This window comes from Mirounga angustirostris, unplaced genomic scaffold (assembly GCF_029215605.1).
Source record: "Mirounga angustirostris isolate CCGP_5_RB_7025 unplaced genomic scaffold, mMirAng1.0.hap1 SCAF_11, whole genome shotgun sequence".
In the NCBI taxonomy this organism is placed as follows: Eukaryota; Metazoa; Chordata; class Mammalia; order Carnivora; family Phocidae; genus Mirounga; species Mirounga angustirostris.
This window is the reverse complement of record NW_026991719.1, coordinates 35,794,210-35,818,310: the sequence shown is the minus strand read 5'-3', so window position 1 is coordinate 35,818,310 and position 24,101 is coordinate 35,794,210. Positions and strand designations below refer to the sequence as shown.

The following is a 24,101-nucleotide window of genomic DNA, read 5'->3' as shown; positions in this document are numbered from 1 at the left end:
GATATTGAAGAAATAAAATAGAGGTGTGAAAGAATAAGAAGTGTGTGGAGAATTAGGCGAGTCAAGTAAATGAAGGATGGGGGAGTGGGGAATAAAGAAAAAAAATGGCGGGAAATTAAGTTATGTTATATGAAAACCAACTTCATAATTAAAGTTTGCAGCAGTGTTTACAAATGCAGTAGCTAAAAAAGGAGCAGGGGAGGGAGGAGGGACATGAAAACTGTCTCCTAGGCAGGATGAACAAATGGCACACACTCAAGTCCTGCAGCAGGAGTAAGTGGAGGCACAGGACCACAGACACAGGATACATGACTTAGTGAATTATGTAACTGATGAGAACTTTTGATTTAACACACATCTAAATAATATGGTTGCTTCTACATGATCAGAGGTGGGGTTTGTGTCTTCCCTTTGCTTTTATTCCCTCATGCTCCCCAAACATTTTAACAGAATACGTTAATTTCATAATCAGATGAAAATTATAAAGTATGTAACATCGTTAGAAAGCCTTCCATCAAATAACAAACTGCTTAAGTATTTAAAAGTAAGCTTTGAGGGGCGCCTAGGTGGCTCAGTCATTAAACGTCTGCCTTCGGCTCTGGTCATGATCCCAGGGTCCTGGGATCAAGCCCCGCATGGGGCTCCCTGCTCGGCGGGAAGCCTGCTTCTCCCTCTCCCACTTCCCCTGCTTGTGTTCCCTCTCTCACTGTGTCTGTCTGTCAAATAAATAAATAAAATCTTTAAAAAATAATAATAAAATAAAAGTAAGCTTTGGGGGCGCCTGGGTGGCTCAGTCGCGTGTCTGCCTTCGGCTCAGGTCATGATCCCGGGGGTCCTGGGATCGAGCCCCGCGTCAGGCTCCCTGCTCAGCAAGGAACCTGCTCCTCCTCCTGCCACTCCCCCTGCTCATGCTCTTTGTTAAATAAATAAGTAAAATCTTGAAAAAATAAAAATAAGCTTTTGTGATCTGAAAAATTCATTTATACAGAACATTATCCCCTAAGACATCAAATTAATGAAGTATTTATTTTGTAATGTCTCCTTCCAATTTAGCTTTCCTTTAACGAGCATCGAACACCACTGCCCTGCTTTCAAAATGGTGCTTTTTGTTTCATATACTCTAGCTCTAAAGCGTTTGTGGGAACTGATATTTTTTTAAGGATTTTATTTATTTATTTGTGAGTGTGCATGCATGCGCGAGCAGGGGGAGGGGCAGAGGGACAAGCAGACTCGCCACTCAGTGGGGAGCCCAACTCAAGGCTCAATTCTAGAGCCCTGAGATCATGACCTAAGCCAAAGTTAACCAACTGAGTCACCCAGGTGCCCCAGAAACTGATTTTTAAACTCACTCTAACCAGTATATGTGACAGGAACAATTCTGTTTTGCTCACCTTGTATCCCTGTTATCTGGTACAATACCTAGCACATAATAAGCGTTTAACATGTAAGTGCAGAATTTAAAATAAAGTACAAAATAAAAAGGATTCAAGAAAAATTAGACAAAATGATAAGCCTGAAGAAAAATAAGATATGCTGGAATTCATCTCTAAGCCAGTAATTGTCCAATGGTAGTTCCATACTTGGGAACTTGCTAGAAATATATACACCTTTTTTTTTTTTTAAGATTTTATTCATTTATTTGACAAAGAAGAGAGAGGGGGAACACAAGCAGGGGGAGTGGAGAGAAGCAGGCTTCCTGCAGAGCGGGGAGCCCGATGTGGGGGCTCGATCCCAGGACCCTGGGACCATGACCTGAGCCGAAGGCAGACGCTTCATGACTGAGCCACCCAGGTGCCCCAGATATATACTCGAGCCCCATCCCATACTTACTGAATCAAACTCAGGGGGCCCAAAAATCTATTATAACAAACCCTCCAGGGTTTTAGAACTTTGCCCTAAACCAGGGCTGGCAAATTATGTTCAAAGACCAAATCCAACTCCTGTTTTTGTATAGCCCACAAGCTGAGAATGCATTTCACACAGGAACATTTACAACCAGTTTAATGACAGGGAACACTAACTTTAAATCCTCCATTAGGCAAAAAAATGTATTTATGAGCCCCCCCATTCTATTCTTATTAGATCTGAATTACAAATAACTGCACCATCATATTTTAAATTTCACCAATAGAAAATTGACCTAAAATCCTCAATTTCGCCTCTTAGCATGCAAACCTAAAATATTTCCGATCTAGTTTTTTACAGAAAAGTCTGCTGATCCCTGATTTGAATTTGGGAGGTATTATCAAGCAAGGAGAACAACGAAATCTTTCTACACTACCTTGATCAGGGACAAAATACACGGTTAGATACAATATGGGTCTAATACCATGTATTAACTTCCATGCTTTCTAGTGTCTAATTGAGTAGAGGTACTCAGTTCTTAGAAGTAACCAACTGAGAGAAAAGACCACCACAGAGAGATGTAACAACCTAAACTCTGAATAAACACCAAAGTCAGTAGGAAGGAAATTGGCATAAACAGGATAGGAAAGGGAGTCTTCTACTCCTTTTTTTCATCTAAATTTTCTTCTCTTCCTACTTTACAGGCTCTGCAACCAAGGATGGGATCCAAGACAACCAGCTCAAAATCATGCCAAGGAAAACAATTCCTCTGATAATGGCTGGTCAATATGGGTCTAGTGTTCAAAACTTTTATGATTGATCAGTTACAGAAGGATAAACTGAAAGAAGCCAAAATGTGATGATACATCAATTTTGTATACAGTTCTAGGTACTGGGAGTCAAATATTCCTCCAGATTTTGCCATTCAGGCAGTTATTGTAAAGATTATTCTATATGCTCCATAATACACAAAGGTAAAGGACAGAATTGCTGACCTTATTACCCATTATCCATCACCAGAGAGAAATTTAAGTGTGAATTTTAGGACAGTGACTACAAAGGTAATGGAAATCAAAGAATAGTTACTGAGCCTTATTAAATATGGTCAGAGCTTCATGCAAAAGGTAGTCTATGCACACTATCTTAGTCAAGTTACTTCAGCAACCATGTTCATCTGAAAAACAAAGGAGTTTGAGATCTAAGACTCCTTTCAGGACTTGCTCATCATAAAACAGTTATCAGGACGCCTGGGTGGTTCAGTCGCTTATGCATCTGCCTTTAGCTCAGGTCCATGATCCCAGAGTCCTGGGATCGGGTCCCACATCAGGCTCCCTGCTCAGCAGGGAATCTGCTTCTCCCTCTGCCTCTCCTCCCTGCTTGTGCTCTCTCTCGCTCGCCCAAATAAGTAAAATCTTTAAAAACAAACAAACAAATAAAAATAAATGAATAAAAAAATGATCAGGTCAAGTTAAGTGACTCCAAGTAATAAAGAGAATTAGAAAAAAAAAATAGAGAAATCATACCAAAATATAATATGGTGAATTGACTATTCATCCAACAAATAATTACTGAATATCTATGTGCCAGGGACTTTCTAGGTACTAGAAATGTATCAGTGACTTAGGACCTTGAGTCTGAGGAGATGAACGCCACAAATCTAAAATTTGGAGGACAAAAATCGAAGCATCTGAACAAAATAATTAAAACAAAAAGAAAAACACACCAACAGCATAGAGGTAACTGACAGAGCAGCAATACAAAAAAGGAACAGCAGGAGGAAGGGTTGGACACCAGGGTATTTAATTCCTGGCCAAATATTAAAAACACTGCAAGTACAGCTATTCCTAAACTCAATATGCAAGAATTCTAATCCATTTCTACTGTACCTGACTTTTGTGCTCACTGGAGAAGACTGGAGATCAGAAGAATTCTATTGAAAAGAAACTGAAAGATAAAAGGAAAACTCCACTGGATCATACCATAACTAGGTATATTTCTTATAACAAAATTCAGTCTCCATCTATAAAGCACAATAAAGAATGACAAAATTAGAGCTAGGAAAGACTTTAGAGATCAGCCAGTCCAATGCTCCTCACTTCCTACAACATAAGCTTCTAGACAATAGCAATCTCTAGAAAAGTACCTGGCACATAGTAGATGCCCGATAAATATTTGTTGGATGGATAAAAAGCAAACTAATGCCTTAAAATAGGTATTAATAAGCTAGTATTAGAGCTGGAACCTTAACTCCAAGAAGGTGCTCATAAGAGATAATGAATTTGAGGGGGGGTATGTACATAAAACTCTGGAATCCTGAACTATTAATCTAGCTTCTGAACTTTTTTGCTACTTTGTGTCTGGAATTTTTGGCAGTGTGAGTGGCGAAACTAAACTCATCCTGCCTAATGGTAGCACACAAAACTCAAAAGTATCAGATCTTCCCTTTCCCTCAAATGAAGTGCAAAGAACCCCCTAGCTGCACATCAGAAATATTGAGTTTTTCAAATGCCTAGTTTCTACCCCAAACTTAATCATAATTTCCAGAGCGTTAAGACCTAGGAAAATAGCTTTTTTTATTTTTGGAAAATAATTTTGAAAAAGCTCTACAGGTGATTCCGATCCACAGCTGAGGTAGAAAATCATTGTTAGTAGCTGGAAGTAGAATTAAAAACCCATTTGCTGCTGAATACATGTATAGTGTGTGCATACATACTGAAGGCCACAAGACACAGGCACATATGAAGAATAAATTTAGGAAAGATATCTTAAAAGTATAGTTTTTCACTTCTTATTCCTTAAAAATATATTACATTGGTCATTACTTTATATTCAACAGTAATAATTAATTCAAACTCCAATAAACCTAAGTATCAAAAGTTCTATGAAGTCTTCTTCCTTTTGATACTTTATACCATAGAAAATAAGACTACAATGACCATTAACAGAAAGATCTTTGAGATCTTGTGCCACACTAAGAAAGCTCATAGATTCCACCTTAGCAGGCTTTCCCCCCAGCCTCAGTACAGAATTTAACACAACGGACCAAGAGAATTAAGAGAAATAAACACCAAATAAAGGCGTTTATTGCTATTTCATTTATTCCATAAAAGTATTGAGCGATACTACAAAAATGCAAAATAAAATCCTTAGTTTTGAAAACTGTTTGTGAAAATCATACTGATTTTAAACTAGGCTAAATAAAACTCAGAATTTTCAAATTGAGATAATAGAAGTTCACGTGATACTAAATGTTCATTTATGAGATCATTTAAATAAATTACTGGGAGACAAATGCCTGGATTTTACATCTTTTAGGAACGTTATGTTGCCTAACATTATTTTAGTCATAAACACACCCACCAACTAATCAACCAGAACATGTTGGGAGACATATGGAAAAGGAAGAACCTACTTGCTGCAAAGCTTTTAGCACCTCTCTGGCTAACTAGGTTATTTCCCAAATTGCAGATGATTGTCATATTTTTATTAAAATTTTAATCTAAAGCTACTCTGGTTCAGGAAACAAACGAAAGTTCCAAATGTTTTTTAAAAATAGTGATCAGTATCATTTCACTAATGTGGCACCGTAGCTGAAACACCACTGGTTGACAGACCTCAATCCCTCACCTGTATGATGAAGACAATACTATTTATGCTGATAATTGAAAACATTTGAGAAAAAAAAATCCATCTTCTTACTTATCTGCTTTAAAGTTCAATAAGAACATACTAACAGCATTAACAGTGGTATTCAACCCGGACTGCATGAAAATCACCCACAGTGGTTTTAACATAAACCTTTGCCCAGGACCCATATCAGACCTAATCAGTCGTATCAGACCTACTAATCAGTCTTAGGGAGGGAGATCCAAGCATCAGTTTCCCACCCCCCAATTCCCCTAAGTGATTCTAATGTGCAGTCAAGGGTTGAGGGTCAAAGCATTAACCCTTTCCCAAACACTGTTAGACCCTATACTAAGACAAGAACTTAGCAACAAACTGGACAGCTTTCAAAAATACAACTCAAAAAAGAAAAAAAAGGGGGGGGAGGGCCTAAATTCCCCCCCTCGATTTTTAGGGGGGGAAAAAAAATTCAAGATTCGGAAAACATACCAGCAAGAGGGGAAATATAATGCAGGCTATTATGAAACCCTCACATTATTTTAGAATTCAAAAACAAACAGAACAAAACAACCCCACCAAAAAAACAAAAAAACCCAACTAGCTCAAGAACCACAGAATAAGATCCATCCCCAATTGCGAAGACTTACAAGACTGATCTTTAACACGCCCCCATATGTTTCAAACAACTTTAACCTAATTTAAACAGATTGGTTTCAATACTAAAATCCTGAACTGAAGTATAAAAACTCTATTAAAATTGACCTTATAAAATAAACTGAAAGAACGCTTGCTTGTATCCAACTAATCAAGCACTTGACTAGCAAATTCACGACAAACATCCATTTTCAAAAACTATAAACAGCATTATTAATACCATCTCAAAAAAAAATTATCTTTGAAGAGCCATCCACGAAATCCCTCATCTTCTTGAGATGTCAGAATATTTATTTCAAGAGCCTGGAAGAAAAAAAGATCCAGAGTAAATCCTACTTGAGCATTCCATCGATAAAACAAGAGAAGTATGGAACACCAACGAGAGATTACAATAATTTGGTGAAAGGTAAAATCTGCCCTTCAAAGTAACTTTCTAAAGAATTTAGATTCCCACATGTACTGTTCTTGCCATTATTCAATCCCTCCAGAAATTTTCCCTCTCAGAAACTACCAAGGTCAGCAAACAAAAGGAAGAAATGGCATGAGAACATTAAGATAACACATTAAAAATTCCAAGTTGAATGTCCGTGCAAAAAAATACAGGAAAAAGGGTAGGGGGAAAATATTCGTATACTCCAAATGCCTTATTTTTAAAATAAAGAAAACAAAATGTAATAAACATTGAGTTCACCATTCCAAATACTTCTGATTTTCACTCTATGCAGGCACTGGAACAATAAAGCTTAATCTTTAAGAACTTGGGAAGCATTTGCTGAAACCAAAATGGCAGCCCACTGAATCAGTAGACCAGGGAGATCTAAAGGAGAGTTTGCAGTCTCTATTTTTAAATTCAAGTGTACGGATTAAGAAAGCCAAGCTAGTCATGGTTAATGAGTCCTTACTATACAATCACTAAAAGTAGATAATGAGCTCCAAGAGAGGGTTAAGTACCTGCTGTAAAGTTTCCTAATCAATAAATACAGCCCAGATTCTTCCTCAGAAGGTATACAAACATTATGTAGATTTAGGAGGCTCGTGTGTTTCCAGGTAAAAGACGGCTACAAATACTTCCCTCCGCCCAAAATGAGGCACGAATATTTACAACTACAACTCGCTCAGTTAAATTCAAAGACAGTCCGAAGAAATTACACACACCTGTAAACTGCACGGTGGAAAATCCAATTAAGGTTATAACTATGGTACTTTCAAAAAATATGCTTAGTTTAAGCAGGTTCTATTGGAAATCTTAAAAAATTCCCGTGTAAGTTCCAGTCCCCACAGAAGTCCCTACAACGATTACAAAACAATGTATACACCTGCTCAGTAACTCTTAGTATTTCACAATGAATGAAAAATAAACAATTCATCGAACCCGAAGCCTCGGACCACAAGAAATCTGAAGGGTTCGTTATCACCAAGCTCACAGAGACTAATATTTTTTGCAGAAATAGTTAAAAATAGAAAGGTGGTGGGTCCAAGCTAGCTGGGAGGCGATTTCCGCATCAAAACATCTTTCGCGGCTTTAGCCCTCAGCAAATGAAGGGGAACGAAGGAGGTGTGGGAGGCCGATAACCCGGCTCAGGCTCCCAGTCCACAGGGCCGAGGAGAAGCTGACGGTTATCGCCGGAGGGTGGCGGCGGGGGGGAAGAGGCGGACAAGTCGTCGGGCCTGATAGCCAGGCGTAGCCGAGGCCTAGCTCTGCTGCTCCAAATCACTCCACCTCAGTAATGGCGTTTGGTGTCAAGTGGAACGAGACTGGGGAGCAGAGCGGCCGCGAGTCGGCCGAGCCCCGGGCTGCAAGCCCGGGGGCCGGGGGCCATTAGCCCCCGCCGCCGACCCCGGCTCCCGGGCGCCGATGCGGGGGCTGCACGCCGGGCCCGGAGACTCCATCCTCCTACTCGGCCCCAGACAGGACTGGAAGGGGGAGGAGGGGGAGGGACGAAGCCGTCAGCCATTTTCCCTTACAGTCCAAAACACACAGACACGCTCCCGGGACGCCGGCTCCGCACGGAACGGAGCCCCGCGCCCCCACCCGCGCCGCGCGCGCTCGCCCAGCCCGCGGCGGAGGAGGGGGGCCCGGGAAGCCCCCGGCCCGGCCAACGGCCGGCCGACAGAGGAACCGTGGGCTCGCACACCCCCCTCGCCCTCCTCCCCTCACTTAGATCCAGCTGTTGGCCCCGGAGAAGCGCGTCGTCCCGGCGCGGCAGGCTACTCACCGCACGACACAGGCGTCTTCTCTTCAGAAGCAGGGCACGCGGAGGCAGCAGGCAGCTGCAAGACTCAGTCCCAGGACAAGACCGACCCTGGGTTCATCCCAGGCCCGGGGCTGACTGGCTACAAAGTGTGTCGAGAGGCTGCGGGCGTGAAGACCAGGGAGCTGCACAGGGGGGCGCCGGACTTCGCTGCTCGCCGCGCCCGCCCTGCAGCAGCAGTGGCCGCGGCCGCCTCCTCCTCCTCCTCAGCCGGCGGCGGCGGCGGCCCTCTTCCCTCTTCTCCCCTCAGGCCGGGGCTCTCACTGAGCTCAGACGGGCTCCGGGCCGTGCGTTTCTCCTGCGTCACCTCCTCCTGTTCCTCCTCCTGCAGTGGCGGCTTCACCTTCCCCTGGTGGCCGCCTCTGTCCCCACTCCGGGCCTGGTCGCTTTGCTGCGGCTCGCTCCTCGCTCCCGGCGCCGACCGGAGCACCGGGGGCTGAGGCGGCCGCCTCCCGGGAGAGAGGCGGCAACGGCGGGCTCCCGCGAGGCCTGTGAGCTGAGCAACGCGGGGAGGGGCTCCGCGCGGCAGAGGCCCGGACGGGCCGGGTGCTGGGAGGTTGCGGCTCCGGCAGCTGCGGAGACTAGCTTCCGCAGCCGCGGATGCCCGTCCTCGCCAATATGGCGGATCCGGCAAGCCAAAAAAAAAAAAAAAAAAAGAAAAGAAAAAAAAAACGCTCGGCCAGTGGCGGCGGCGGTAGCGGCGGCGGCAGCAGCACTGGTGGCGGCGGAGGCAGCAGCGCGGCGGCGCAGACTCCCACTAACCCCAGCACCGCCCAAAGCCCTGAGGATCCCCGCCCCCGTCAAGCCCCGCCCCCCACAGGACCCGCCCCCCCCGGCCCTCCTCTCCTCCTCCTCCCTACCCCCCCTCCCGGCTCAACTGCTCCTTCTGCTCCCTTCTCCTACACCCCGGGCCGTCGAGCCAGGGGGAGTTGTGCGTGCTACCATGGAAGCCGGGCCAGGCGCGAGGCGCTTGGAACCCGGAGAGCTGGAGTGGGGGAGGGGAACACAATGCGGTAGATTGTTCACGCAGTACCGATTCTTCCGGCCGGCCCCTCCAGGGTCGCACTACTACCGGCAACTGTGTTCCAAACCCCTCATATCGGGAGCGATGTGAGAACAGAGGTGACACGAGGACAGGGACAAATGGGGAAAGGGAGGTCCGGAAGAATCGGGCATACCACGGCGGAGAAGGAACTGGGAGATCTGGCAGTGTGTGGCCAGGACAGGGTTAATCGCACGAAACGCAGCTGCGTCGCTCAGAGTTTGACTTGGGCCGCTTGTTTTTGTTCCATTGTGAGCCGTGGCCCCGCCGGCGAGTGCCCGGATGATGACGTCACCAGTCTCCCCCTTTTTCCGGGACTGTGGGGGGAGGGGCAGCGGAAAGACGCGATCTTGAGACCACGCGCTGGGCGGTCGCACCCGCGGTGCGTGGGGGTCCCGGGGGCAGAGCTGACCCGCGTCACTTGGCCCGTGAGCCAGCCAGGCCCACTGGGCGGGCACCTTGGGGGTGGCAGCAGTGCGAGGTCTCCAGGGCCTGGCCACCTGCTCTGCGCCGATAGGGGGAAGGTGTGGCTATCTCCTGCGGGGTGGGGGGGAACATGGGGGAATTGGGGGAGCCTCCCCCCCGCCATTCTATGAAGCAAGTGCTCTGAGAAACTCATTCACATGATCCTGCGGCATCAGTACCTGACAGCGCTTGGGCTTCCTCACAACCTTACTGACTGTGACGGATCACACTGAGTATAGGAGCCCTTAGAACAGCAAAGAAAAAAAGTGCCATGGAAGGCATAGCGACAAAACAGTACTGAACAGCAACATTAGCCTCTTTTGCCAAATCATCAATACAATTCAGTGTTCGAATCGAGAAAGGCCTTAAGAACCCACGACATCCACCATGTATGTCATGGACTATTTTCTACATGTTTATATTCCAAAGTGAAGGTTATCAGGCTAATTTCAAATAAATGGTGTGCTTTGATCAATTCTATACAGTCTACCTTCGATGACCAAATGAAGAGAAAAGAAATGCGGTTCCTAATTTATCAGATTTCCTTTAGACTTAAAAATGCTTTTGGACACTAAATGCAAAATTGTAGCAAACCCTTGTAAAGTAAGATTATTATATTTTGGATGGAACAGAGTTAGATTTAGTTATGCTATAATTATGTTAATTTGTAATCGAGTTGTTAAAATGGAATCCAAACTAATTGGGGATGGCAGCACATTACTAGTATCTTAAATTTTAAAATCATTTCTCTGTACATTACTAGACTCATGTTTTCACCCCAAAAATTATCTAACAAGGTACCGAAGAAAAAATTCATAGCCCTAATAATTCGTAGCACATTTTACCTTGTTTTCATAATTATTTCCATGAATGGCTTTTCTTCTCCATTAGCTTATGAGCCCCTAAAGAGCACAGACTACCATCTGTGTACACTCATAGGTTTGTTAAACACATGATTTTACTTAATCCTCAGAACCCTGTGAGGTAGCCAGAACATATATTGCTATCACTAGTTTTAGATAAACAGAAAGGATAAGTGATTTGCCCATGATCACCAGGCAGGACTGGGAAGTGTTGAACACTCGGTCTTTTAACCCTACCAAAAGTGCACCTTTAACAAGGATGTCCACTCTCACCAATTCTATTCAACATTGTACTTGTGTTTCAAACCACAGCAAGAAAAAGAACTAAAAGGCACACAGATAAGAAAGGACCAATTAAACCACCTCTATACTCTATTTGCAGATGACATGATCTTATATATAGAAATTCCTGGGAAATACACTACAGAAAACTATTAGAGCTTAATAAATGAGTTTAGCAAAGTTTGCAGGATATAAGATCAATAATAAAAAGATCAATTATATTTTTATATACTAGCAATAAACAATCTGAAAATGAAGTTAAGAAAACAATTCTATTACATCATTACATCAAAAAGAATAAAATAGTAATGAATCAATTTAACAAAAGTGCAAGATCTGTACACTGAAAACTACAAACATCATTAAAAGAAATTAAAGATGACCAAAATAAATTGAAAAACCACCCATGTTCAAGGATTAGAAGACTTAATTTTGTTAAAATAGCACTACCCCCCCAAATTGATCTTCAGAGTCAACCCAATCCGGATCAAAATCCCAGCAGGCTTTTTTTTTTTTTTTTTTTGCAATAAGCACATGAAAAGATGCTCAACATCACCAGTCTTGAGGGAAATGCAAATCAAAACCACAATGAGATACCACTTCACACCCATTAGGATGGCTATAATTTAAAAAAAAAGGAAAATAGAAAGTGCTGGCAAGGATATGGAGAAATTGGAACACTTGTGTGCTGCTGGTAGGAATGTAAAATGAGGCAGCTGCTACAGAAAACAGTTTGGCAGTTCCCCACAACCTAAACATAAAATCACCCTGTGGACCAGCAATTCCACTCCTAAGTATAGACTCACAAGAATTGAAGCAGGGACTCAGATACTTGTTCCTCCTTGTTCATGGCAGCACTATTCACAGTAGCCAAAATGTGGAAACAATCGAAATGTTCATCAAAAGATGAGTGGAAAAACAAGATGTAGTATATACACACAATGGAATATTATTCAGACTTCAAAAGGAATGAAATTCCAACACAGGCTGCTACATGAATGGACCTTGAAAACATTATGCTAAATGAAAGAAGCCAGACACAAAAGGTCACATACTGTATAATTCCACTTCATAAGGTACCTGAAACAGACAAATTCATGGACAGCCAGCAGAACAGGGGTTACCAGGGGCTGGGGGAGGAGGGAATGGGGAGTAATTAATGGATAAGGGTGTTTCTGTTTGGGATGATGAAAAAGTTCTGGAAGTGAAAACTGTTGATGGGTGCACAACACTGTGAATGTACTCAAAGCCAATGAAAGGTACACTTAAAAATGGTTAAAATGGTACATAAAATTACTTTTATGTTATATATATTTTACCACAATCTTTAAAAAGTGGGAAAAAATTCACTTTGATATGGTTTAGCCTATAAATGACACTCCCACCAGCAGTTCTAGGGGGAACTAGTCTACCAAGTCAAACTCACCAGCAACTCACTCTTTCCTATGCTCTGTGAAGCTACCATGTGCACCTTGGCTCCCCGGGTGGGTGTGGCCTACAGGACTGCCCACTTTTGACACCTTCCACTCAGTTAATGGCCTAGGCAATGAACAGTTTAAAGTTAAAAGAATAGGTTCAGTGCCATCGTGCAAGCTCCTTAAAGTCCATATAGTCCAGGCCTTCCTTCTTACTTCCTTCATTTTGATTTCTCGCTCTTTTTTAAAAAAAGATTTATTTATTTGAGAGAGAATTTGCGCCTGCACAGGGGCGGGGGGGAGGGGCGGAGGGAGAAGGGGAGAGAATTCCAAGCAGAGTCGCCACTGAGTGGGGAGCTCCATGTGGGGCTCGATCCCAAGACTCTGAGGTCAAGACCTGAGCAAAAATTAAGAGTTCAGCCCTTAACTGACTGAGCCACCCAGGCACCCCTTGGTTTCTCGTTTTTGTTTTTTTTTTAAGATTTTATTTATTTAGGGGTGCCTGGGTGGCTCAGTCATTGAGCATATGCCTTTGGCTCGGGTCATGGTCCCAAGGTCCTGGGATCGAGCCCCTCGTCGGGCTCCCTGTTCCGCGGGAAGCCTGCTTCCCCCTCTCCCACTTCCCCTGCTTGTGTTCCCTCTCTGTCTGTCAAATAAATACATAAAATATTAAAAAAAAAAAAAAGATTTTATGTATTTATTTGAGAGAGAGAGAGGGCAAGAGAGAGCACGAGGGGGGTAAGGGGCAGAGGTAGAAGCCCCCATGCGGGGTTCGATTCAGGGACTCAGGGATTATGACCTGAGCTGAAGGCAGACGCTTAATCGGCTGAGCCACCCGCGCACCCCTGGTTTCTCGTTTTTTGGTTTTTTTTTTTTAAGATTTTATTTATTTGACAGAGAGGACACAGTGAGAGAGGGAACACAAGCAGGAGTGGGAGAGGGAGAAGCAGGCTCCCCGCCGAGCAGGGAGCCCGATGCGGGGCTCGATCCCAGGACCCTGAGACCATGACCCCAGCCGAAGGCAGACGCCCAACGACTGAGCCACCCAGGCGCCCCTGGTTTCTCGTTTCTAACACTTGTCCTCCTTTAGCTTTAAAACTGTAATTTTTTACTTCCTGGTTCTATCTTAGTAGAGCAAAGCCTTATCATATTACATTTCCTCATAAAATTTCCCACTGCACTCTTATTTGTCCAACCAGAAATGCTTAATAAAGTATACTCATTGTTTACTAGGACACTTATCTTACGGAACAGACACAAAGTGAAAGAAGTCAGAGAAAGACAAACCACAGGATTTCACTTATATGTGGAATCTAAAAACCAAAATAAAGCAGAACACAGACCCATAAATATGGAGAACAAACTGGTGGTTGCCAGAGGGGAGGGGGTTGAGCATGAGCAAAAAGAGGTAAAGGGGAGTGGGAGGTACAGGCTTCCAGTTATGGAACGAAAAAATACAAAGTATGGGATGAAAGGTACAGCATAGAAAATACTGTCAATGGTATTATAATAGCGTTGTATGGTGATGGATTATAGCTACCCTTGTGGGGAGCACAGCAAATCTATAGAGTTGTCCAGTCACTGTGTTGAACACCTGAAACTAATAGAACACTGTGTATCAACTGTACTTCAATTAGAACAAAAAAAGAACAGACAGAACTTCTTGGATAAACTGATACTAGTTAATACTTTGAGGGCCACACATTCCCAAATTCTAGAGACAAGGGATTAAATAGTTCATATTTGTGAAAAGGTCCTCTGGGTTAATGGCCAAGCTAATATAAAACTGGTAATATGTCTCCTAAAGAAGGCTTTGTGATTTGAATGGAATGAGGAAAGTCCCCGATGACTTACTATCTTTCGTATAAAAATACGGTAAAGGGCGCCTGGGTGGCTCAGTCGGCTAAGAGACTGATTCTTGTTTTCGGGCAGGTCATGATCTCAGTCGTGAAATCCAGTCCTGAGTTGCACTCAGAGGGAGTCTGCTTGAGATTCTCTCTTCCTCTGCCCCTCCCCCAATTCACACATACATTGTCTCTCTCAAAAAAATAAATGAATAAATAAATCTTTAAAAAAAAAAAAAAAGGTAGTCTGTCTATCCTGCTATGGGACAACCTCTCTGAAACTGACCAATTCCTAGCCAAGGACCTGTACGCAGACTCCGGCGGATTATTTCACTCCTTTTATTCTAGAGTTTTAGAATCTCCTGGGTTTTATTTAAAATTTGAAGGGTTCTGTTTTACATATTTTATATAAACCACCGTGGGACAAAATAATTTGATCCTTTTATTTTTACTACCAGTCTGACTTACTTTGTCTAGGCTTAAGAAATACACATTGTCCCAGTTGGAGAGGGACAACTATGCCTCCTTAGAAGCCTGGATCTTCCTATTAAGTTTATGGCATAAGCAAATAGCCTCAGCATGGCTTGGGGCTGCTGATTATGCCTCACTCATGGCCCACTGCTAGTTCTACTAAACTCAGAGCTCCTGAACAGTGGTATAGTTCTGTTGGTGTGTCTGTCCAGAAGATTCCAAATGTTCCAGGTCTTATCTAGCTAAAATATAAGCCTCATGATTTAAATGTGAACCTGCAAAGTCCACCTGATTTTCTCAACCATTTTTACAATCAAAATTGCACTGCAGTCACCAAGACCAACCATCTGGTAATTTAATCACCAAGTCAAATTCTTACTACAGTCTCTCCACATGGTTGCAGCCTGGTAAAACCTCAGCTCCATCTTGCTTTCTGCTTTAGCACACCCTCCTATTTCTTCTTGGCCAGCCTGGAAATTTTATAATAATGCAAATTTTCAACCAATTTTTCCTTGTGCTAAGAGTTTCTTCAAAGTCCACTCTAATTTGGAAATATTATTGCTTATGCCAGAAAAAAAGTAATCACAATTAAGCTCCAAAGTTCTGATCAACAATTTCAAAATGTGTGTGGGAGGGAGGTGGTTTTCCCCCACATCACCAATTAACGATTCTCTGACACCAGCTGGGTGTCCTACAATTCAACTTAATTCTGACACGATCCACCCAGAGACAGCATCACATTCCATATTAAGAGACCAGTCCCACCAGAAGTGCCCTTCACTTCAGATGGCAATCACAATTCCAGGTTGTTACCTGTGCTTCTGACAAACCAGCTACAGACTGGAGGTTCTAATGATCCCCACCTTGGGTTACAGATTAAGGGCTACAAGACTGCCCCCCTCACCCTACTTCAAATGTCAACCGCAAATCCAGGATATCACCGATGCTTCTGTCCAAATGGCTATAAATCAAAGGCTCCCATGACACCAGCCATGGGTTCGATTAATTTGCTAGAGCGATTCACAGAACTCAGAGAAACATTTTACTTATAGATTACTGACTTACTATAAAAGGACAAATAACTCAAGAACAGCCAGATGAAGAGATGCACAGGGACCAGTGTGGGTAAAAGGCATGGAGATTCCATGCCCTATCCAAGTGTGCCATCCTCCCATAACTCCATTTGTTCACCAGCCTGGAAAGCTCTCTGAAGCCTCTCCCTTTTGGGTTTTTATGGAGGCTTCATTATATAGATTAACTTAATCAATGACCATTGGTGATCTATTCAATCTCAGTCCATCTCTGCTCCCTAGAAATTAGGGGGGTGGGAGCAACTGAAAGTTCTAACCCTCCAATCTTATGGTTGATTCTCCTGGCAACCAGCCTCCAACCTCAGGTGCTTTCCAGAAGTCACCTCATTAACATATACCCAGTGGTGGTGGAAAAGGGGCTTGTTATGAATAAGAAGACACACATTTCACTTTATGACTCTGAAGCCATAAAGTTTCAGGAACTGTGGACAAATGGCCAAATATTATGACAAAAAATGCTCCCACTGCTCTTACTGCTCAGGAAATTCCAAAGATTTGGGGAGCTAGCTATGAGCCAGGAACCTTGGATGAAGACTAAAGATATAAGAAATATATGTTTGGTCATTCACTGAGCAGGAAGCCCAACACGGGGCTCCATCCCACGACCCATGAGATCATGACCTGAGTGGAAACTCGAGTTGGATGCTTAACCGACTAAGTCACTCAGGCACCCCTGTATATATTCTAATACATATAATTACTTTATACATATAAGACGTAATAAAGTGTTATTTCTCTAAATATATGCTGCAATTCAAACTTTTCACAAACACAAAGAGGCTTTCTTTCAACCAAATTTGGTAAGGTTTCCAGTTTTTTGTTTTAATTTATATTTGTCTTCTAAGCATTTCATTTTTGACTGCTAGAAACAGCTATTCTTTCTTGGCCCTTAGGTATGTGTTCTGCCTCTTTCTTTTAGATAAAATTTATCTTTTTTTAGAAAAAAATGCAAATGATGCTCTGTCAACTATATAGCATCAATTTCTCCCTTCTTTTTATTTTTGGGCTCATTTCAGGACTTCTTGATTCTTCTTGGGTTGATCTAGGTAATGCAGAGGACATCACTGCTCCCGATCTGTTCTTGGGTCTGCAGACTCAAGTAGCTGTTTACAGAATGCGCTACTGTTTTGTGGCTACATTGTTCACTTGGTTTGCTCAAGGACTGGAGAAATGCTACATTGCTTTCTAAATCAGCCAGTCTTCTCTGCTTTATCAAGTCCTTCAAGGGGTGCCTGGGTGGCTCAGTCTTTGAGCGTCTGCCTTCGGCTCAGGTCATGGTCCCGGGGTCCTGGGATTGAGCCCCGCATCGGGCCCCCTGCTCGGCGGGAAGCCTGCTTCTCCCTCTCCCACTCCCCCTGCTTGTGTTCACTCTCTCGCTGTGTCTCTCTCTGTCAAATAAATAAAATCCTTAAAAAAAAAAAGTCCTTCAACAAACATGGGACTATATAGCAAAATAGTGATTTATAATAGCTTTTCAATATGTGCTAGGAATGCTAGTGTAACAGGTGGTATAACCAGCCTGTTCCAAGCCTAACTGGACATCAGTTGCTTAAACAAAATACAATCTGCATGTGTGTCACAAACAAAAAAATATTATTGTATATGTGATGTCAAGTTACAAAATGTCTGGCAAATGGGAGAAATTTTCTTTACTTCCATTCCCGAAACCAATGACCACTATCATTTTTGTGTATAATTTCCAGATTTTTTCATATGAATACTCCTTTAAAAAATTATAGAAATAATGTAACCAAATTTAGAAAAATAAAAACCCCTAGAATGCTAAAATGTGATTGCTGTAATTTTGGTACATTTTCCACTAATCTTTGATAATTGTATTTCCTTTACTTATTTTGAAGAATACTAGATATGGATACACACCCTTTTTTAAACAAACATTTATTCACTTCAAAGAACTCTTTCATGCTATTTATTTTCTGTACCTTGCATTTTGTCACTTAAAATATCTTGCAAATGGGGGGCGCCTGGGTGGCTCAGTCAGTTGAGCAGCTGCCTTCGGCTCAGGTAATGATCCCAGGGTCCTAGGATCGAGCCCCACATCGGGCTCCCTGCTCAGCGGGAAGCCTGCCTCTCCCTCTGCCTGCCACTTCCCTTGCTTGTGCTCTCTCTCTCTCTCTCTCTCTCTGTCAAATAAATAAATAAAATATTAAAAAAAAAAATCTTGCAAATGGGGCACGTGGGTGGCTCAGCTGGTTGAGCGGCTGACTCCTGGTTTCAGCTCAGATCATGATCTTGGGATCATGAGATCAAGCCTGGCGTCAGGCTCTGCACTCAGTGCTGAGTCTGCTTGTCCCTCTCCCTCTGCTCTGCCCCCAACTAGCTCACTCTCTCTCTCTCTAAAATAAATAAGTTAAATTTTTTTTAATATTTTATTAATTTGAGAGAGAATGAGAGAGAGAGAGAGAGAGCACATGAGATGGGGGAGGGTCAGAGGGAGAAGCAGATTCCCTGCTGAGCAGGGAGCCTGATGCGGGACCCAATCCTGGGACTCCAGGATCATGACCTGAGCCGAAGGCAGTCACTTAACCAACTGAGCCACCCAGGTGCCCAATAAGTAAAATTTTTTAAAAAATATCTTGCAAATCTTTCCATATCAGGACATCTAGAGCTGGCCTTTTTGATTACATAGTATTCCAGGGGGTGAATGCAGCATAATTTAAATAGCCAGTCCTTGGGGTACCTGGGTGGCACAGTTGATTAAGTGTCCAACTCTTGATTTCAGCTCAGGTTGTGATCTCAGGGTTGTGAGATGGAGCCCCACGTCAGGTTCTGTGCTGGGTGCGGAGTCTGCTTGAGATTCTCTCTCCCTCTCCCTCTGCCCCTCCTGCTCGTGCCCCCCCAAATAAATTAATCTTTAAAAATAAATAAATCAATAGTCAGACCTTTACTGATGCATGATGTACACCTGTCATGTTTTTAATCTTTTGCTGTGATAAGAAAATACTGACTTCTAGTTTCTGGTCCAACATATAAGGAGCTTGAAAGTCATCAGTGCCACCCTTACAAGAAAATTTGAACAGACTGAAAATCAACAACTCCTCTTAGATCCATCAGAAATTTGAGCTCACAGAGCTAACTGCTGACCCTCCAAATCGAGACATAGTAAATACAGATAATCACAGTTTACTATAGCAGAAGCCTCAGAACAGAACTCTAAAGCTGGAGCCAGTCCCAGGTAAGAAAACATAAACTATAATGATGAATCACTGGAGGCTCCATGTGGACAAGCTAGAGTTCAGGACTCCAGGAGTGTGTGTGTGTGTGTGTGTGTGTGCGCGTGCGCGCGTGCATGTGCTGGGGAGGGCCCAGTTCAATTTTACCCCTAGGAGTTCCACCATGTTTTCAAGAGAAATAGCCCTCCTGATTGTCAGTAGGGGTAAGGAGAAAGTAAACCTAAGGGGGTGGGAGGAGGGTCTCTCTAGCCTTTTACAAGGTGGGGAGGGAAATACTCAACTCCAGCCCCAGCCCCCTCTAGCCTTTCTGTTTCACCAATATTGGAGGGAAAGGAAAGAAATGAGAAGCACTTGTGAAGGTCACAGCTTATGGGCCCAGGCTCACTGAAGACTGAGACCTAATCGTAGGGCTATAGAATGTTTCTCCTCTACCCCACATTACCATATCACTAAGGGCCATTTACCACAGTTCCTTTCTCCCAATACATCATGTCTAACTTTCAACCAAAAATTACAAGGCACACCAAAGCCAAAAAACAGAGTTTGAGGAGACAGAGCAAAGCATGAGAACCAAACTCAGACATGGAAGAGATGTGGAAATTATGAAACCAGGAATTTTAAAAGTCTATGATTAATATGCTAAGAGCTCTAGTGGAAAAGTGGGCAACATGTAAGAACAGATAAGTAACAATAAGCATAGAGTAGGAAGCTGTTAAATAATTGACAGGAAATGCTAGAAACAAAGGCATTGTAACAGAAACGAAGAATGCCTTTGTTGGGCTTATTGGTAGATCAGACATGGCCAAAGAAAGAATAAGTGAGCCTGAATAGATGTTAACCTAAGCTTCCAAAACTGAAATGCAAAGAGAAAAAAAAAAAAAAAAAGAATGGAATATCCAAGAATTGTGGGGAAATTACAAAAGATGTAACATCCACATAATGGGTATAACAGAAGGGGGGAAAAAACAGAAAAAGGAACAGAAGGAATATTTAATAGCTGAGAATTTTCCTATATTAATGACACAAACCACAGATTCAGGAAGCTTACAGAATACCATGCATGATAAATGTCAATAAATGTATACCTAAGCATATCCTACTCAAACTGTAGAAAATCAAAGACAAAGAAAAAATCTTGAATGAAGCCAGAGGGGAGAAAACACCCTACCTACAGAGGAGCAACAGTAAGAATGACATTGGATTTCCCTTCAAAAACCAAGCAAACAAGAAGAGAGAAGAGTGAAGAGTGAAATATTTAAAGTATTGAGAGAAAAAACCACCAACACAGAATTTTATATCCATCCAATTATCCTACCAAAGTGAAGGGGAAATAAAGACATTCTCAGACAAAAATCGAGGGGATTTGCTGCCAGTAGAGTGACTTGCAAGAAATGTTGGAAGAAGTGCTTCAGAAAAAAGGAAAATAATACAGGTCAGAAACTTGGACTGACACAAAGAAAGGAAGAGCACTAGAGAAGAAATAAATGAAGGTCAAATAAAATATTTTATTTTTTATTCTTAATGGATCTAACAGATAAGTTTGTTCAAAATAGCAATAGCAACAATGTTAGCAATAACAACACTTAATAAGCTTACAGATAAGTGATATAAATGACAGCAATATCATCATAAGGAACAGAAGGGAGGAACTGGGAATATTCTGTTATAAGGTATGTGCACTCTCCATGAAGTGATAGAGTGTTACTTGAAAGTGGATATGGACTAGTTATAAAAGTGTATTTGCCCACTCTAGGGCAACCACTAAAAAAAGAAGTATAATTGATATGCAAAGAGAGGAAAGAGAACAGACTCACACAAAATGTTCAGTTAAAACCAGAGAATACAGCACTCCCATGTTCACTGCAGCATTATTTACAATAGCCAAGATATGGAAACAACCTAAGTGTCCATCAAAGGATGAATAAAGAAAATGAGACAGACAGACACAGACACACACACACACACACACAGGAGTATTATTCAGCCATAAAAAAGAATGAAATTGGGGCACCTGGGTGGCTCAGTCGTTAAGCGTCTGCCTTCAGTTCAGGTCATGATCCTGGGGTCCTGGGATTGAGCCCAGTGTCAGGCTCCCTGCTCAGCAGGGAGTCTGTTTCTTCCTCTGCCCCTCCTCCCATGCTCTCTCAAATAAATAAATAAATAAAATCTTTAAGGAAAAAAAAAAAGAATGAAATCTTGCCATTTTGTGACAACATCATGGATGGACCTTGAGGGCATAAGTGAAACAAGTTAGACAGAAAAAGATAAATACCGTATGATCTCAGTTATATGTGGAATCTTAAAAAAAAACAAAAAACAAAAAACCAAGCCCATAGATACAGAGAATAGATTGGTGATTGTTGGGAGGTCAGGGGGTGGAGGGGCTGGACAAAATGGGTGAAGGGTGTCAAAAGGTATAAACTTCAGTTATAAAATAAATAAGTCATGGGGACACAGTTTACAGCATGAAGATTATAGCTAATAATACTATATTGGATATTTGAATGTTGCTAAGAGAATCAATCTTTTTTTTTTTTAAAGATTTTATTTATTTGACAGGAGAGACAGCGAGAGAGGCAACACAAGCAGGGGGAGTGGGAGAGGGAGAAGCAGACCCCCTGCTGAGCAGGGAGCCCGATGTGGGGCTCGATCCCAGGACCCTGGGACCATGACCCGAGCTGAAGGCAGACGCTTAAGGACAACTGAGCCACCCAGGCACCCTTAAGAGAGTAAATCTTAAAAGTTCTCACCACAGGAAAAAAATTAACTATGTATAGTGATGGATGTTGGCTGGATTCATTGTGGTGATCATTTCACAATATATACAAATAGCGAATCATGTTGCACACCTGAGAATAATATAGTATGTCAATTATGCCTCATTCCAAAAAAAAAGAAAAGAAAAGAAAAAGAAAAAGGGTGGAAGGCGAAAACCAAAAACCAAAGAATGAGGACTGTGAATGGAAAATAGGAAAAAATATGGCAACTATTAATCCAACTAGATCAGTAAATATCAATGGTTTAAATACACCAAGTACACGAACCATGAGAGACTATGGACTCTGAGAAACAAACTGAGGGTTCTAGAGCGGAGGGGGGTGGGGGTATGGGTTAGCCTGGTGATGGGTATTAAAGAGGGCACATACTGCATGGAGCACTGGGTGTTATACGCAAACAATGAATCATGGAACACTACAGCAAAAACTAATGATATAATGTATGGTGATTAACATAATAAAATAAAATCTAAAAATAAATAAATAAATAAATAATAAACACACCAAGTAAAAGAAACTGTCAGAGTGGATTAAAAAAAACAAGACCCAACTATTTGTTGTCTATAAGTAACCCACTTTTTTTTTTTTTTTAAAGTAGCTTCCACACCCAGCATGGAGCCCAATGCAGGGCTTGGACTCAAGACCCTGAGATCAAGACCTGGGCCAAGATGAAGAGTCGGATCAAGGCAGTCGCTTAACCAACTGAGCTACCCAGGTGCCCCAAGAAACCCACTCTAAATAGAAAGACACAGATAAATTAAAAGTAAAAGGACCATAAAAAATGTACTGTGCTGACACTAACGTAAGGAAAGCTGGAGCAATGATATTAATTTCAGACAAAAATACTTCAGTGAGGGGCACCTGGGTGGCTCAGTTGGTTAAGCATCTGCCTTCGGCTCAGGTCATGATCCCAGGGTCCTGGGATCGAGCCCGGCCTCAGGCTCCCTGCTCAGCCGGTAGCCTGCTTCTCCCTCTCCCTCTGCTGCTCCCACTGCTTGTGCTCTCCTGCTCTCTCTGTCACATAAATAAAATCTTTAAGAAAAAAAATAGTAATACTTCAATGAATATCATTCCACACACATAACTTTTTTTTTATTTAGAAGACAGATGATCTCTTTTTCTCCAGACTTTTCTGTTTGTTTTCTTCTTTTACTGAAGTATAAAATATACACAGTAATGTTGGTAAAATGCATTAAAGAGTATAGCTTGATGAATTTTTTTTGCTTGAAACATTGGTCTTTTCTCTTTAAGTTTTTATTTAAATTCCACTTAGTTAACATATAGTGTTATATTAGTTTCAGGTGTACAATACAGTGATTCAGCAATTCTATACAACACCCAGTGCTCATGCCCTCCTTAATCCCCATCACCATGTCACCCACCCCCCACACCCCTCCCTTCTGGTACCCATCAGTGTGTTCTCTATAGTTAAGAGTCTGTTTCTCGGTTTGCCTTTTTCCCTTTGCTCATTTGTTTTGTTTCTTAAATTCCACATATGAGTGAAATCTTATGGTATTTGTCTTTCTCTGACTGATTTATTCCACTTAGCCTAATAATCTCTAGTTCCATCCATGTCGTCGTAAATGGCAAGATTTCGTGCTTGATGAATTTTTACATACATACATATATTTTCTACAGTTTTAACAATGTTAATTTTGTTAATAATGTGAACAATTTAGCAGTTATCCTGTTAAGCAATGCTCTAAGAACTACACGTGTATTAATTCCTTTAATCCTCATAATAAACCTGTAAATTATGTACTATTATCATCCCATTTTATTTTATTTTTTTTTTTTTTAAAGATTTCATTTATTTATTTGAGAGAGAGAGAATGAGAGAGAGCACATGAGAGGGGGGAGGGTCAGAGGGAGAAGCAGACTCCCTGCCAAGCAGGGAGCCCGATGCGGGACTCGATCCAGGGACTCCAGGATCATGACCTGAGCCGAAGGCAGTCGCTTAACCAACTGAAGCCACCCAGGCGCCCTATCATCCCATTTTAGAGATAAGGAAACTAGGGCACAGAGTAAGCATTTCGCCAAGGTCATATGGTTTGTAAACTCGGAGCCACAATTCAGATCCATGCCGTCATGTCCCTGCATCTGAGCGCTTAATATTCCTGTAACTACGTGTAAAGATAATCATGGAAGTGGCTTAGCACGGTATCTGACACACACTAGTAAATGCTCAATAGCATCATCATTTTTACTCTTATTATTACGATTTCATTGAATCTGGGGTGCCATCAGTTGCAAGACACATCATTCTAAATGATACTAACAAA

At 42.2% G+C, this 24,101-nt stretch overlaps 1 protein-coding gene across 5 annotated transcripts in view; it reads right to left on the bottom strand.

The window, feature by feature from the left end:
• USP9X (ubiquitin specific peptidase 9 X-linked) overlaps window positions 1-24,101 on the bottom strand; it is a 166,695-nt gene that overhangs the window by 131,837 nt on the left and 10,757 nt on the right. For 3 of the 5 annotated variants that reach the window (XM_045876419.3, XM_045876446.3, XM_045876435.3), the window contains exon 1: window positions 8,340-9,033. The exons of 1 other annotated variant lie outside the window; for it this stretch is intronic. The gene's annotated coding sequence lies outside the window, so the exon portion shown is untranslated. Of the gene's footprint in view, window positions 1-6,343; window positions 6,427-8,339; window positions 9,034-24,101 lie in introns of those variants that run through there. One more of the 5 variants, XM_064573935.1, reaches the window with a different exon arrangement.